The 16,053-nt window shown below is 34.7% G+C and overlaps 1 protein-coding gene across 1 annotated transcript in view; it reads left to right on the top strand.

Annotated features, from left to right (window-relative positions):
* PLCB1 (phospholipase C beta 1) overlaps positions 1–16,053 on the top strand; it is a 411,190-nt gene that overhangs the window by 77,360 nt on the left and 317,777 nt on the right. The gene's annotated exons all lie outside the window — the stretch shown is intronic.

Below are 16,053 nucleotides of genomic sequence, written 5' to 3'. Positions count from 1 at the left end.
CTTCCTCATCTCTGGGGTCTCCAAGTAGTAGTTCGAAGTAGTTCAGTGATACAAAGGTGCAGCATTAGGACATGGCTTTCCAGGCTAATAGGGTCAAGTGCTACCTTCAGAATTTATAAGCTTGTTTTGAGACCTGAATGGGGGTGCCAAGCCAAGGTCCCTGAGCCAGGCTGGGCAGAGGATAAAATCAGGGATGTGATTAAGCCCACCCATCTCCATCAATACAAAATGAACAAGAAAACACTAGCACAAATGTGTTTGGCAGTTGGCAGGTCAAGGAATGAAAAAAGCGATAGGAAACAAACTTGAAGCACTGGGAAGACAAAAGATCAGTCCTGAAACTGCTGGAGGGAGTGGGGAGTAGTCGTTCCAAAGGAGATCTGTGAGAAAGGGGTATTTGTCCTTGAATAGGTGCTCTGGGATATGACTGCAAGTTTTAGGTAGTTTGGTATGGACTGATTACAGGTTTTAGATGTGGCCTGTGTCACAAAGAGGGGAGGGAGAGTTCCATATCTACTGAGCACTGCCATGGAAGGGTGAGTTTCCTATTAAATCCTCCAAATTCTGACCAGATAACTCCAGGGAGCCCGGCAGTGCCCATATTGAGGGAACCTGCTGAAGACTAGAGTAGTGCACAGTTTGAGAACCAAGATAAAGACTGGGTGTTGAAGTTGGCTTCAATAAAAGTAAGAACACTGCATCTCTGTTTGGGAAGCTGAAACGGAAAGTTTAGTATTGCAGCTAGACACATTTTACGCATTTGTTACTTTAAAAATTATATTGTAGTGTATTAACCTTCAGTAATAAGTTTTTGTACTATGTTATCACTCGGCAGACAAAATGTCCACAGATCTTGCTTTCAAAGTATCTTGAGGTGTCTTGATATAATTGCTAACAAGTTAAATGGCACTAATATGAAAATACTAATTATGGTGAATTTTTGGATGACTTCTGATACACGTTTTATTTTGAAAGTGTTTTTTTCCTCAAAGAATGTAACACTCAATATCCATTTTATCTTTTCTCTGTAGATAGTTATCACGTGTTATTTGTCCTGTACTTACAAGGTACTGCATGAGGAAGCCCAGTTGCTACTAGTTGCGGTTGTATTTGGTTTTACCAAACTGAATGCTTAATAAACATTTCATATTTGTTTTTCCTTTGATGTATATTTTATTTGTTCATTTTAGTTTAATTTTAATTTTCTCTAAACTAATCATAGACTAGCATATACAATAGTCTTTAATCGTCATTTTGGAAAGAACTGTTTTTATACACTAGTTGTCTTTTCTCTACTAGATTGTGTATGCCTTCTCTATCCTTCACTTTGAAAATATCACATTGAACATCATGTAGTAGGCACTAAACAAATAAATAATTTGAATTGGCTCTTTGAACTGAAATTTACAGATAATGGAAGGAACTGAAAGTCAACGCTTTGTGAATAATGATTTCTTTGTTTTTTATCAAGTTAGAGGTGGTGTCTACTTAAATATCTCTTTCTTATAAAAAATAAAAAATAAATAGGATAACTTTCAGGCTTAGAATAAAAAAGCACAATAGCGATATGAATCTTCGTGGACATCCATAGCTTTAAGAATTATTTTAATATGTCGTTTATTCATAGTTTAAATAAAATCTGTGCTTTTCTACAGCTTGCTTTATTTTGTCCTTGAAGAAAATTATTTTAAAATTGTGATTCTGTAAGGCCAGGATGAAATTTGTGTCTTCCGTCCATCTTCACAAGGTGGCATACCAGTTAACCTATAGCAGTGAATAAAAAGGACATTTCTTAAAAAATATATTTGTACAACATCCTATTATATCCCCCTTATCGAAGTAATAAGAGCAATATTTTCAAAATTATTTAACTGTCCAGTCAACCCCATACAATCTCAGTTAAGGAAAATGTGTTCCTTTTTTGAAAATGCTTGCAGTTCTCATTTTCGCTTAGAAAAATAAATAAAAAGCAATTTAATTACAAAGGACTCAATTTTATATACTGAAAAAAATATATAAATGCGGACTGCTTGCCAAGTGGGGCTGTATATAATAAAGTGAGTTTTGAAACCTTATGCTCAAAACATAATCAAAATCACAGAGTGTGAGGCTGTTATTAATGGAAAGAAATATTTGGCAGATGTAAACTGGGCAGCAGTCCTGCTTTCTTTTTTACCACATTTAATGAAAGTCCTCTGCTGAATTGAGGGAATTTTTGGGGGGTGGGAAAACGGTGGTGGGAAAAAATGTGGGAGATACCGTCTCCCGATTTATCTGAAACCTTTAACATCGCTCCGTTCGTCTACGGAAACAGTAAGAAATGAAACAAGCTGAATACAGCCTTAGTTGATTAACCAGGCCGGTATTATTTGAGAGCACAATTCTCTACATCACCCGTTTTTTTCTATCTAGTTAACACTAAATTCAATAAATAAAAACATATTTATTCTCTCCCCATTCTATTGTAAGCTCCTTGAGACCAAACCTGAGTCTTCTAGTTTGTCCTTCTAACAAATAATATTCTTATTCACAGAAGACCCTCTATAAACTCTGTTGAATTTACTGATCTAACTCTTCTAAAATGTGTGACCCTTGGTATTTAGCTAGCCTTGAGCCTTAGGCTCTTCAACCATACTGTGAAAATAATAGTTCTACCTCAGTTAGTATTATGGCTAATGGGTCTCAAGTACCTAGCATTAGAGCAGGGCTTCCAAACTAAGGGAGCCTCCATCTTCCGCATACAAGTTCTCGATTATCCTTGTTTTAGATTTTCCCACTGTTTCATCTTTTGTACTCCCTTATGTGTCACTCACATATGTATTATACATGCACATATATTTTCATTGTTTCTTTAATCACGTGCCACATGCTAACATACCACCTTCACATTGTTTTATTATTAGTGATATAAAGTTGGTCCTCAAAAGTCAAAGTATGGAACACATTTTTTTTTAGAGTGATTTATTGTTCAAGAACATCCTCCTTAATATCAGCCAAGTGACTCACCTGATTAGCCCTTCTCTGACTCAAATCATAAGTACTTGAACAAATAGTTCTTCTTTGGGGTTATTCTAGTTAAACGTATTGTGTTAATACCATAAAAATATAAGCCACTTTGGGGCACTGATTTGAGTTCAGGTTAGAACAATACTGTTCGATAGAAATATAATGCTAGCCACATATGTAATTTAAAATGACCTAAGTAAACAATGTTGCAGAATTCTATAGCACTACAAAGTATAGTATCTTATTAAAACCTTTTTATTCTTTTGACCGTCTTGCTTTATTCCATAAAGGATCCAAGACAATTGAAACAAAACATATATAATAAAATAATGGTAAAATAAGACTTGGAACCAAAACAATGGAAATAAATTAAGAAACCAAGAGCAGGGAAAACAAGACGCAAATGCACAGACCTAACAGCCAAGCTGGCTTATATCTTAACGGCCTTTGCTCATGCTCTTCCCCAGTCTTGGACCACTTTCCCAAATATTTTGATAGCTTTTTCTTTTCTTGTCATTTGTGTCTCTTTTGGGATGTCACTTTCTCAGGGATGCTCTCACTGACCACCTTGTCTAAATTAGCTTTCCAGTCACCTTTGCCACCTCCCTTTGTTTTATATTCTACTAAGCATTTATCAAAATAAGTAGTTTCTTGTTCACTTAGGTGTTAATGTTTTGTATCCCTCTTCCCCAATTCAAATACTAACTCCAGGAAAGCAAAGGGTCTTGTTGAGCTTGCTCACTGTTGCATCCCCCAGTTTTAATAATGGTACCCAGTAAAAGAAGGCTCTCTATAAATAGTTTTAAGTGAATAAATGTTCGTATTATTCTGTCATGTAGCCCTAAGCTTTCTGGAGGTAAGAATGAAGTAAGAGGGATTAAAGAGGAGGATGCTCACCAGTGATTCACAGGGAAGAAAGCTTCTAAAAGCCAGCATTTAATTAAATCAGACCTGTATTACATAACCCCATTCAGTAGATACTGATGCAATGAGCAAGACTCCATATACTCTTATAGCAAACTTGGAAACACAAGCCTTCCAGCTGTTAAAGTATTTTTTTTTGTTAAAAGAAAAAAGTAAAATGTACAATTGTCAAATAAAACTTTATATAGGAGACAAACTTAAATGGTCCACATCTGGATCTTACTATTAGGATTCATCTAAACAGAACCTAGATTAAAGGAGTAGATAATTGCATATCCTTCATTCAATCCTCCATAAATCTCTTTTCTCCTTATTGGGTTTTTTATTAGAATTGGAAAACAACAACAACAACAAAAGCATCTCAATAAAGTATTTAATTTTTTTTTAAATCCTTTTGCTCCTGTGTTTCCTGATTCATTAGTCACATGGTAGTCCATTACGGGCATAAACAAAATTTATTGTTCCAGACACTTTCAAGACAAGTTCTGAGAAACCGTGTTAGCCAGAGTGGGGCACAGAAGGTCAGAGCCTGTGGGCCTCCTCTAGTGAACCCGGGCCTGAACGAGCACAGCTGGTTAGTGGCAGAGCCTCATTCTGCTATACCAATGTTAAAAGACAGACTGAGTCATATTAAGTTTTAAGAGTTTACTTGAGCTAAAATCTGTTAGAAGAAAGTAGCACCAATCTGGAGGTGATTAGGAGTACTCCACTGACAGGAGCTAGAAGAAACACTTTTGTAAAGATGAGACAGCAAAGCAAGGAACTTATTTGTCTGTTATGTAAAGTGATTAATTTATTTGGGAAAACCTGGCTGACTATTTGTGATTCGTTGTCCTTAGGTTTTGATTTCTTCACCTTGCGGCATTACAGGCCTTAGTTTTTCAGTATGTTTATGGTAAGCACCTAAGGCATTACAGCCACCTCAGTCTAATGGTCTCCTTGTTTAATTTAATACCAGCAATTCTTCAGAGTTAGTATGCACATATAGAAAGTATTAAAGATGTAGATGTCTGGATTCTATTCCTAAATTTAGAACCTACAAAGGTGTTATTTAAATCCTCCTTAGATCTTGGAAGGATACAGTGAGATACAAGGAGTGCATATCTGAGGGAAAAAGTGAAACCAAGATGGAAGGATTCGCCTGTCTGGTATACATGACTACTCTGACACTTAAAGACTTAAAACAACCTTTTTATTACTGTTCATCGTGGCCATGGACTTCAGCACGGTGAAAGCTTGTCTTAGTTCTACAATGTCTGTTCCTTACTGTGCCAGGGACTGGGAAGGCGTGGGGGTGGTCAAGCATTTCTCTGTTTCTCTGTTGTCTCAGACCTCTCCTGGAGTCTCCCACATGGCAATCTTGGGGCAGTCGGGACCTCCTATGGATCAGGGTATTCTGGGATAGTGGAAGAGGAAGCTGTCAATCCGCTAGGCCTTGGGCTCATGACTTCTGCTGTATTCTATTGGTCAAAGCTCTCACAAAGCCTGCCCAGAATCTAGAGGAGGAGATAAACCCCTCTTCTTCAGGAAAGTGTATTAAGGAATTTGTGACTGTCTCTAACCCACACGGGGATAGTAAATAAATTCAGCCTTGGGAAATCTTGGTTTGACTTCACGACTTTAGCAATACTTTTTTTCTGGCTAAACACATCAAGAGCAAGAATTGAAAAGTTTTATAACAATACAAAATATTGCTTCTATGTCATAAACCTTAGAATATGTGCAATCATTTGGAAATACTTTTAAAATTAGTCTTAGAAAAGTTTGTTTAAAAGTTTTTTTGTAAATGTATATAATATAGGATTGGCTAGATAATTAGTCCTATGTTAATTTGTTACAAATTTATTTCTATTTGAATTTATGATGGAAAAAAATTTTAAATGACATAAAATAATGTTTTAATATTGTGTTAAGAAACGGAAATTTTGTTAAAGCAGCTATTTTAGGAGTTTTTTGTTGTTGTTGTTATAGTCTCAATAATCTTACATTGTCATGAGGGAAGAAAATATAGAAATTAAACTTTACTGAATTGAATGCAAATGTCAACATGCTCAATGTTTATATTGTAAGTGTCAAGTGGAAAAATAAACTGGATGGAGTTAGAAAAATTAGTTTCAGTGTAAGCATAAAAATTTCTGGAGCATTTTGTACTAAAAACGAAGTACCTAAAACATTTCTAGGCCAGTAGGAATGCCATTGTCTCTGGCACTTGCTTTATATCCTACCCCATTCCCTAACCACACCTTAAACGTCTCAGAGTTTTCACAGGCTTGAATTTATCACCTATTGTTGTAAACTTGCAGGATACTTTTAACTCAGCAAAGGGTTCTACTAGAGGTGATTTTCCCTCATGGTATTGCATTTTAACTCATTGAAAATTAGTCCACTTTTCTCACACTTTAATCTTTTATCAAATTAGTCATCTATAATGGGGGGATTTTTGTTTTGATTTTTGTTGTTGATATTTCAATTCTTTCATTAACAACTTAATTTAGAGCACTCTTGAATTCCCAATTAAGTGCCTAACTTAACACTTTTATACCTCTCCTGTCTTTAACTTTAGGTGACTTGTATGGTGTATGGTTGCTTTATTTTATGTTGAATAATAATGGTTTTGTAACTGGCAGGGGCTCACTGTGTCGTTTTGAGATTAAAAACTAGATAGGAAGCACCGAAGTGGGCTGTTTATATGGGTAAAACCCAAACGGTCATTCTTTCCACTGGAAATGCAATTAGCTGTGTAATTTTATAAGAAGTTTCCGTGTACTAGTATTTATTTCTTAAAAGTGGCTGTTATAAGTGGACATTTGGAAATAAATGACATTGTACTATTTTGAAATGCAGCTGGCTTTTTAAATGAGAACATATAACTTGATTTAAGGAGTGTCAGTATAAACCGACTCACTGTGGAACAGGTGCCAAATACAGTTAAGACCTTGACTGTTCAAGCTTGAATTATAGCAAATTTCTATAACAAATCTATTTTCTCTAACTGGCTTCTTCGTATTACCCAAACCTTTTATATCACCTACCGCTCCATCAGTTACTTTGTAGTAAGCAAGTAAACTAATTTATTATTCACTTTAACAGCATAAACTAATATAGTCTTGATAGCTGTACAATTCTCTTCCAAGCAGGTGGTAACAGATTGGGATCACATCTAATTGGCTTATAAAACCCAGGGCCATGAGTGCTTGAAAGGCAATCAGATTCTGTTTATTACAGTCCTATCAAAGACCTATCTGAAATACTAAAGGAATTACAGGCTTTTTAGCCCTGAAGTTTATCAAAGCAGCATGTTTAGAAGGACCCTTCTTGATGAATGATAAAAGTGGGACTTCTTCATAGGAATGAATAAAAGAAAAGCAACTTAATTGTGTATATATACCCATTATTTAGAGTTTCTAAATGGTTTTGTAGGAAGAAAGAAATCTTATTATGAAATTAAACATATTCTAACCTATTTTGAACAAAACACTGTAACGTATCCTCTATAAAAGCATCCTTAAAAGGATCTTTATTTTGTTTCCTGTGATATCTCCAGAACCTAAACCAATGCTTGGCATTTAATAAGGGCTCAATATCTAATGGATAAATGAATGAAACTCAATGCGTAGTGGTGACAAAAATCTGTGCATTGGAATTTTAACTGTATTATTTATCTACCACATGATGAAACATGCTAAGTTAATTAAACTGTCTTGGTCCACTAATCAAAAAGAATTTTAACCTATTCAAATGGGCAGACAAAACCAAAGAAAAGGCAAACTCCAATCTATTGAGTATCTCAGATATATGTGATTCTAACCCATTCAGAGGTATTCATGTGTATAAATTTGTCAAATACCACAGTTACATTCCCATTCTGGACTTTCAAGTTGGAAAAAAAAAATTTTGAGACTCAGAAAGGTAAAATATCACCATGTATTATGCGTTTTTCATTTTTTTCTCAATTGCTTTATTCCACAATCTTCTTAAGAGTTGCTGACACTCTTGCAAGTATAGAAGAGAGATACTCTGTTCATTAACATTCTCTATCAAGGTGCCTTCTAAGCATTTTTGTACTTCTGACATGATCAAGACCAGATGCAAGTGACATCTTGAAAGAAATGTGAATGTTTCAACTGCTTTATCTTCACAAATTATTCTTAGTATTTCTTCCTTTTTCATGACTGTATGCAAGTGTGTGCATGCTTGGTGTATGTGAGTGTATGTGTGTGTGCATATCAGAGAGAGAAAGTTCAAAGTCTTATCTAGTAATATGATAGAATCAGAAGATGGAGCCCATGCCATTCTCAGGTTATTCTTTCTTTGTTCATTTTTTTTTTCATATTTACGTAAAAATACTTTTGCAAGACATGTTAGAGATGTTTGTGAATAAATCTTAGAGTCTGCAAAATAGGTCATGCGCATTTTCCCCCACTTTGGGTACTGGTTTGGCCATATGTGGTTAGATTTCCGGAAGTACAGAGTGGAGGTTTCCTAGCTACCCCTGTATCAGTATTCCCAGAGGACATAGATATGACTCCAGATAGTCTTGTGCTGGGCCCTGACTGGGAGATTAGCACTTGCCTTGCAATAATCATCTGTGGTGACCACCCGGGTTTAGAAGGTTTTGCAAAAATTGTTTTGTAACATGGGATTGGCTGTCCTCTACTTCCCCTGGCATGACTGGGATACATCAGGAAAAGCACCATGTCTTTCTCAATTGGTTTGTATCATGTGGGCAGGGGATGAGGAGACATGTGGAACTTCTAGGTCTAATCTGTTCTTAAGCTCTTCAAACAGATTGAATTATTGCAAATTTCTGTAGTTCTTTTTAGAACTCCAAGTTCTGTTTAGAACTCCAAGTTCTGTTTGGATAGCAGAGGTGCTTCAATGAAATTATTCATAACAGAACTCACTTCAGAGGTTGGCCTGAAGAAGGTATTTTATTTTAAAAATAACCATTTATTTTTATCAGTTTTATTACTGTATAATTTATATACATATTTATTTTTATAAGAACTTTTGAGGGTTCAATATGAAATATATATTCATTATAGAAAATTTGAAAAAGACAAATTTAAACACGATTCTCAAATAATCTCACCAATATTTTTCCTCTGCAGATATCTATATACGTTAAAAGTAATTGGGAAAATATTTTATGTAGACTTTTATAATTTGAGTTTTCACTTATTATAACATGAAAATTTTAACCTTTTATCATAAATTTTTAAAAAATCTTTTAATAAAGTCGATATGTTTGAGATTTACTTCAAAATAATTAAGGAGGGAGAGTGACACTAGTAAATGACACTAGCTAACACTTAGTTAATATTTGTTCAAATTGAGGAATAAGTATTTATGAGATCTTTATGCATTTTTTCTATATACTTTCATATGCTTGATATTTTTCTATAACCAAACAATTTAAAGCCTTATTTTTAGTAGTTACATTATATTTCAATGTAGATGCTTATTAGAGAGTTAGATGGTGGATAGTTCCTTACTATTGTAAACAGTTTACAATTCCTTACTGTTTTAAACTGTAATGAGCAGAGGGCGGGGTGTTAAGGAGTAGGTGCATTGGTGCCGCACCCATATCCCTTTCACTAGGCTGTGCACTCAGTCCTCAGCTGCTATGTATGTTGGCTGCTAATGATTCACCCTTGAGATGACTGGTAGGTTATGTTACATCTTACCCAGGGGTGGCACCGCAGGCAATAACTGACTTACATGAGGGTGTAAATGTACAACTTTCTTGCTTATAGGAGGGACTTCTGTTCCAGACCTCACCAAGGATTAAGCTGATCTTAATTAAGATTCCATATCTTTGCCTAGCCTCTTCCTCTACCCTATCCTGCTTCACTCACTCCCTTACAGGTTTCTCCTGACAGTCCTCCTCAATAAATCATAGGGTCGAGAATCTCCATCTCTGTCTGTGATGCTAGGGAACCCAACCAAGAAAAATAAATAATATGGAAGCATCAGATATCTGAATACAACCAGGGCTGCCTCTCAACTCAAAGGTTCATGCTTGAAATGACTTGAAAATGCTAGAATAAGTTACTTTACTTTTTTGACTATTTGAAACTTCTCTAAGGAAGCTTTAATTCACTTTAGGAATGGATTAGCATTTGTAGACTCACCCAAATCTTTGTAAACTTAATTGCTCTGTAAAAGACAAATGGGCATTTTTTAGAATATTTCTCTCTTCTCATGATAACACAGTATCAAAATTTATTGAACTGCATTTGGTAACTATATTTTGGCTATTAACAAAGTAAAACTCCAAATAGAGAATTTGATGTAAATTTCCCAGATTTAATGACCCTGTCCTGGACAGTGTTGTCATAGAGATCAACATTTAATTGATAGCTTATATTATGAAAAATATAACATGGCAAAGCATAGTCCTGTTTAATCTCAACGGTGGCATGTTAAGAAATCAAATGGAGATTAGGAAAAATTTTCCTAAACAAAATACCTCATTTTATGTGATACCAATAAGCACTGTTTATAACATTAAATAATTTAGCCTCATATATTGATCGAATACCTTAAAAGTATGTGCAGCTCTGCTCAGAGCTGGGAACCCAGTGCAGTGAGGCATGGATCCTGGTCCCAAGAGAGGATACCACAGTCTATTATGGAGAGGGAACAGGGGGGCTAAGGGTGAGCTTAGACCTGTAACCTCTAAGTAAATGTATGTATACAAGTCTTGTCTGTAGTGTAGTAGAACACAAGATACAACTTTAGCTGTGGAATGAACAAAGTACAAAGGGAGCTTCAGAAAAAGCTTTTCTGGGAGCTGAATATTGTTTTTCTCATTGAAGGTGAGAATTATATAACTAAAATATTTCAGCTTAATGACCTGGAGAGATAAACAGTCATAAGAAATGAAAACATCTTCATATCTTTATGTAACTGCTCATTTTGTAAAAAATATAACTTGGCTACACACCTTTTCTTTCTTTCTCCTTCTTCCACTAAATTCTGAGAGTTTGAAAGGTATCTTTGATTTAGTAGAGTTTTCAAAGTGTTTATGTTGTAGCAAGTTCTGGTTTGGGCCAAGCAGGTGATGAAAATCGTAACTGCCACCAGAAATCAAGTGGGTATAAGCCATGGAAACAGCACGGGGCTTGGCAGGGTCCTAATGCCCTAAGGTCAGCCAGAGTACAGACATGATGCAGCCAATAGTACTAGGATAGTTCTAAAAACTCTCACTTTTTGGAAGTGCTATTTTGAAAGAGGTTTTAGCTGATCATATTCATCATGTTCAGTAATCCCTGAAGGCAAGAAAGAAAGAATCTAAGTAGAATGCTATATATAATTTCTTGAACCAGGCAAGAGAGGACTCTAGTGCTATGGTAGATTGGATAATTTGTTATTGTCAAAATATTTGCTGCCCCTTCCAATCTATTTTTCCTTATAGTGGCCCTCTCTTCTAAAGGATTATCCTTCCTGCCCCATACTTGTAAGTCAGGGACATATGTCTTGCTTTGAACAATGAAACATGAGATAAGTAGTGATTTATTCCATTTCTTACCAAATTTTTAAGAGACTGAGTGGTTTGGCCAGGCAATCTTCTGGGTCATTCAGTCAGCGTTTGAAGTTTTAGATTCATTTTGTCAATTTCTGCAAAGAATTTGGGATTTTGTTTGGGACTGTTGAATATATAGATGAATTTGGAGAATATTTACAGTTTAAAAAATACTGAGTTATCTGACCCATGAGCATAATATATTTCTTCATTTATTTAGTTCCTTAAGTTTTCAGCAATGTTTTGTAGTCAAGTCTTTCACATCTTTTTTTTTTCAGATTAACCTCTAAATATTCTGTTTTTATGCTATTGTTTTTTTTTAATTTCTAGTTATTTGTTCCCAGTACATAGAAATAAAATTGATTTTTATATTGATAATGAATCTGATAATTTTGTTAAACTCATTTATTTGTTATAATAGTTTTTTATAGATTCCACTGGATTTTCTACAAAGATATCATGCCATTTTCCTTTCTCATCTAGTTGCTTTGCCTTGTTGCACTGGTTAGAACTTCTAGGGCAGTATTGAATAGTAGTGGTAAGACTGAATACATTTGTCTTGTTCTTATGTTAAAGGCAAAGCATTTAGTTTATTACTAAATATGACATTAGATGTAGGCTTTTCATAGATGCCCTTTATATACTTGAGAAAGTTCCTACTTTGCTGAGAGTTTTTGTCAGGAATGTATGGTTTTTCTTTTTTGTTTGGTATGAGGAATTACATTAATTAATTTTCAAAAGATAAAACTACCCTTACATTCTCAGTTAAATCCTCACTTGGTCATGCAATTATCCATATATAATTGGATTCAGTTTGCTAAAATTTTGTTTCCAAATTTGTATCTATATTGATGAAGGATAGTGATGTGGTTTTCTTTGCTCATGAATTTTTCTGATTTTGGTGTTGGGGTATAGCTGGCCTCATAAAATGAGTTTGAACATTCAATTTTCTTTCAATTTTCTGTATGAGTTTATAAGTAATAGGCATTACTTTTTCCTTGAGTATTTGGTAGAATTGACCAGTAAAGCCATCTGGGCTTGCAGTGTCATTTGTAGGAAGATTTTTCATTTCACATATTGTAATTTTGACTTCTAAAAGTTTGATTAAGTCTTTTTATAACCTTTATGTCTCAGTAAATATGTAATATAGTTGTGAAAACTATTTTAATGCTCTTATACGCTAATCCTAACATTTATATCAGTTCTGAGCCAGTTTCAATTGATTGACTTTTCCCTCTGTATTATATGCTACTACTTACTTGAATTGGTACCAGACATTGTGAATTTTACTTCATTGTGTGCTGTATATTTTCTATTTCAGTATTTTTGGCTTTATTCTGTACACAATTAAATTACTCAGAAGCTGTTTAGTCCTTCTGGATCTTATTTCTAACATTTTTTTGGACCACAGCATTGCCGAGCTTACTGCTAATTATTTCCCATTACTGAGACAAAACCTTTTTTTCTTTACTCTACCCACTACTCATTGAATCACCATTTCCAGTTTAGCTAATGGGAACAGGTACTATTCCAGCTCTGTGTGAGTTGGCCATCATTACCTCTAGTCCTCATGGGCTGTGCTTATCCCAATCTTGGGTAGTTTCTTTACATTCACAATCACATCATTCCTCAGATGAATACTCAGTAGTGACCTTGTACAGATCTTCAGAGTTCTTTCTCTCTGCAGCTCTCTCTTTTCCAGTATTTTTGCCTTAGTCTGCCTGAATTCTCAGCTCTATCTCCTCAACTCAGGGAATCCCTGGGATCTGTCCGGGTTCCTTCTCCCCGCACCATGGACTGCCAACTCTCGCTAGACAATAAGTCAGGTTATACATAGGACTTATCTCACTGGCCTTCATTATCTGATGTTCTATGTCTTGAAAACAGTTGTTGCTTATATCTTGGCTATTGTTGTTTCAGGTAGGAGAGTGAATCTTATCCCTATTACTTTATTTTGACTAGAAACAGAAACAACTAAATTGATTTAGAGATCAATACATAATCTTGGTTCAAGGGGTGACATGTTGTCTCCAAAATGTTATATATCTTGGACACATCATTTACCAGCAAACCTATTCATTTTTAATGAATGGTTGCTTTGCCAACCATTCTTTCTAACCAGCTCCTCTCTATTTAAAAATGACAACAACAACAACAACAACAACAACAGCAGAAACTGTGTTGCCCGTTTCCTATAGACTTACATAAAGTTCCATTATTTAGGCTTCTAACATGTAAATAACATATTTGACCTTTTGTATGAATCACTAACTTTTATGAAATTTGAAGTTAACTGCATCTTCCAAATGAAATTCTGGTGACATCGATAACTGTTCAAATAGGTCTTTTGTAAGTTTGCATCAAAGAAAGTTTTATGGAAATGTTTGGCATAACTAAATATTTTTTTTTCTCTTCTTGCCTTTTAAAAAATAACATTGCATAATAGAAAAATAGTTGAAGCAGGAAATGTTTGTTTTGGTTGAGTCAGATTGCCTCCTATACATGTGTTGGGGAATAATTTAGTGGCTTATAGCTTCAATGTGATATGATGGGGAAAATGATACCTTTCCTCTGTGCCCAAGTGATAATGTAGGCATAATTTAGGAACTAAGAATATCTGCCTTGGAATACATGATAGGATTAAATCTAAACACAAATATTCCCAGAGGTATATTTTTTATATATTCACTTAGTCTTGAATTTGGAAAATTTTTATTTCTATAATGCAAAGTGTATTTTATACATATTCATTTTTTCCATTTCTCAAATTATTTTCAATTGCATAAGTGCATGATTAATAATAGTATTATCATTGTAAAGAAGTCAAACAATTCAGATAAAATGAAATTCACTCGGTATCACCTCCTTATCTCTCATCTTTTTCCTGACCAAGAAGGGAATCAATGAAATGAGTTTGATGTGAGTCCCTCCTAATGATGGCGCCAAAATTTCCTACTGCACCCCATACCTGCCGCCTTCGAAGTTTAAATACTTATAAGCAGATCTCTCTCCTTTTGTAAAAATTTGCCCCTGCACTATGATTTTCTCTTTCAGTCAATCCTATGTGATACCCATCTTTCATTGATTTCTCAAAGTTTCCGTCATCAAGGGCACTACTTCTATTACTTGGATGAGAAAATGGTATGAAATTAACAGAGACATTTTTTAAAAACCTTATTTCAAAAACCGTTTTCGAATTAAGACAAAAGTAAGTATGTCATTGGTTAAATTTTCTTGTCTAAATTGAAGCATGAATTTAATTTTCATCTAATTTCAAGATTGTGATTACGTATCAGATTTTAACTAATGGTGTGGTTTTATGGTGGGTTCCAAAGATAGTACTATTTATAGTAAATGAAAGGCTCTGGTTTGCTTTGGATCTCTGGAAAAGTTATTAAATCTCTGTATCATTTTCAGAACCTACTAAATGGGAAGATTGTGATACTTCATTTCTCATAAAGTTTTCAGAGTGCTGCATGCTTTAGCATAATTAAAAAGTAACCCTTAGATAGTCCTTCTCTTGTCTGTAAGAGTCTACATTTCTATCTTAGAAGATTCTGAAAATGAATTAATAATAACATCTTGAGCATTTATTAAACTGAAAGAGAATAAAAAAGCATTTTGGAATAGTTATCCTTCTGCATTTTGAAAGTTTCTATTTCTTTTTCTCTAAATTTTCTGTAGATATTCAAAGGCATTTTAGGTTAAATTATTATGCGTTTAAGGAACTCTAAAGACAATAATTACTAGGAAATTAACTCAAATTGCATAAGAATGTATTCTAGACAAGCTAGGTCTTGCATTGTAGCGGGGAAAATGCAATGATCCGTCACAATATTTTAAAATTAGTAATGTATTTTATATACTTGGACATTTTCTTTCATTTCAGAAGCTAGCTTGCTCTTAAATCAGAAAATAAAAGCCAGCTGCCAGAGTGAATGAGGTACTTTAGAAACTAAAAGAGGGGAGAAAATAGGCTTTACTCAGTTGATAATTCTGTGTGTTCTTTAAATCTGTCAAAATGCTCCCCTTGTCAGTCTTCTGTATAAATTTCTACTCTTTCCTTATTGCTCAGAAAGTTCTACAGTTCTCCTCTCTCCAAAGCACTTGAGTCACTTAATCCTCCCTCCCTTGTTGTTTCCTTCTTTCCTTTCTTCTCTCCCTCCTACCTCCCTCCCTCTTTCCTTCCTTCTTTCCTTCCTTCCTCTTTCCTTCTTCACCACCTGTGATTTACATATTAGCTTTACCACTGGACTTTTTTTAGACCTGAGGCAGTAACGTAATTTTTGACTTTCAATCTTCTGATCTTTGAAATGCAGATGATGCTTATCTGTTTCACAGAATGATTATGATAATGATTGAGCCAGAGTGTGAGATGGTCAATACCATGCCTTCTCTTACCTCTCCCTGAAGATTCCTTTTTCATCCTTTTTTTTTTTTTTTGTCCTACTCTACTTTTTTCTTTCCTACCGATCTTATGGAGAAGGAGAAGAGAGATGAATCCATGAGCAGGAGGGAAATAACACCAACAACAATAATGAACTGATAGTATCAACATTTATTGAGTATTTACTATGGCTGGTAGCCATTTTAAT

This window comes from Pteropus medius, unplaced genomic scaffold, assembly GCF_902729225.1.
Source record: "Pteropus medius unplaced genomic scaffold, Ma_sr-lr_union100, whole genome shotgun sequence".
Lineage (NCBI taxonomy): Eukaryota > Metazoa > Chordata > Mammalia > Chiroptera > Pteropodidae > Pteropus > Pteropus medius.
Note: the sequence above shows the minus strand (reverse complement) of the source record. Positions and strands in the feature narration are given on the sequence as shown.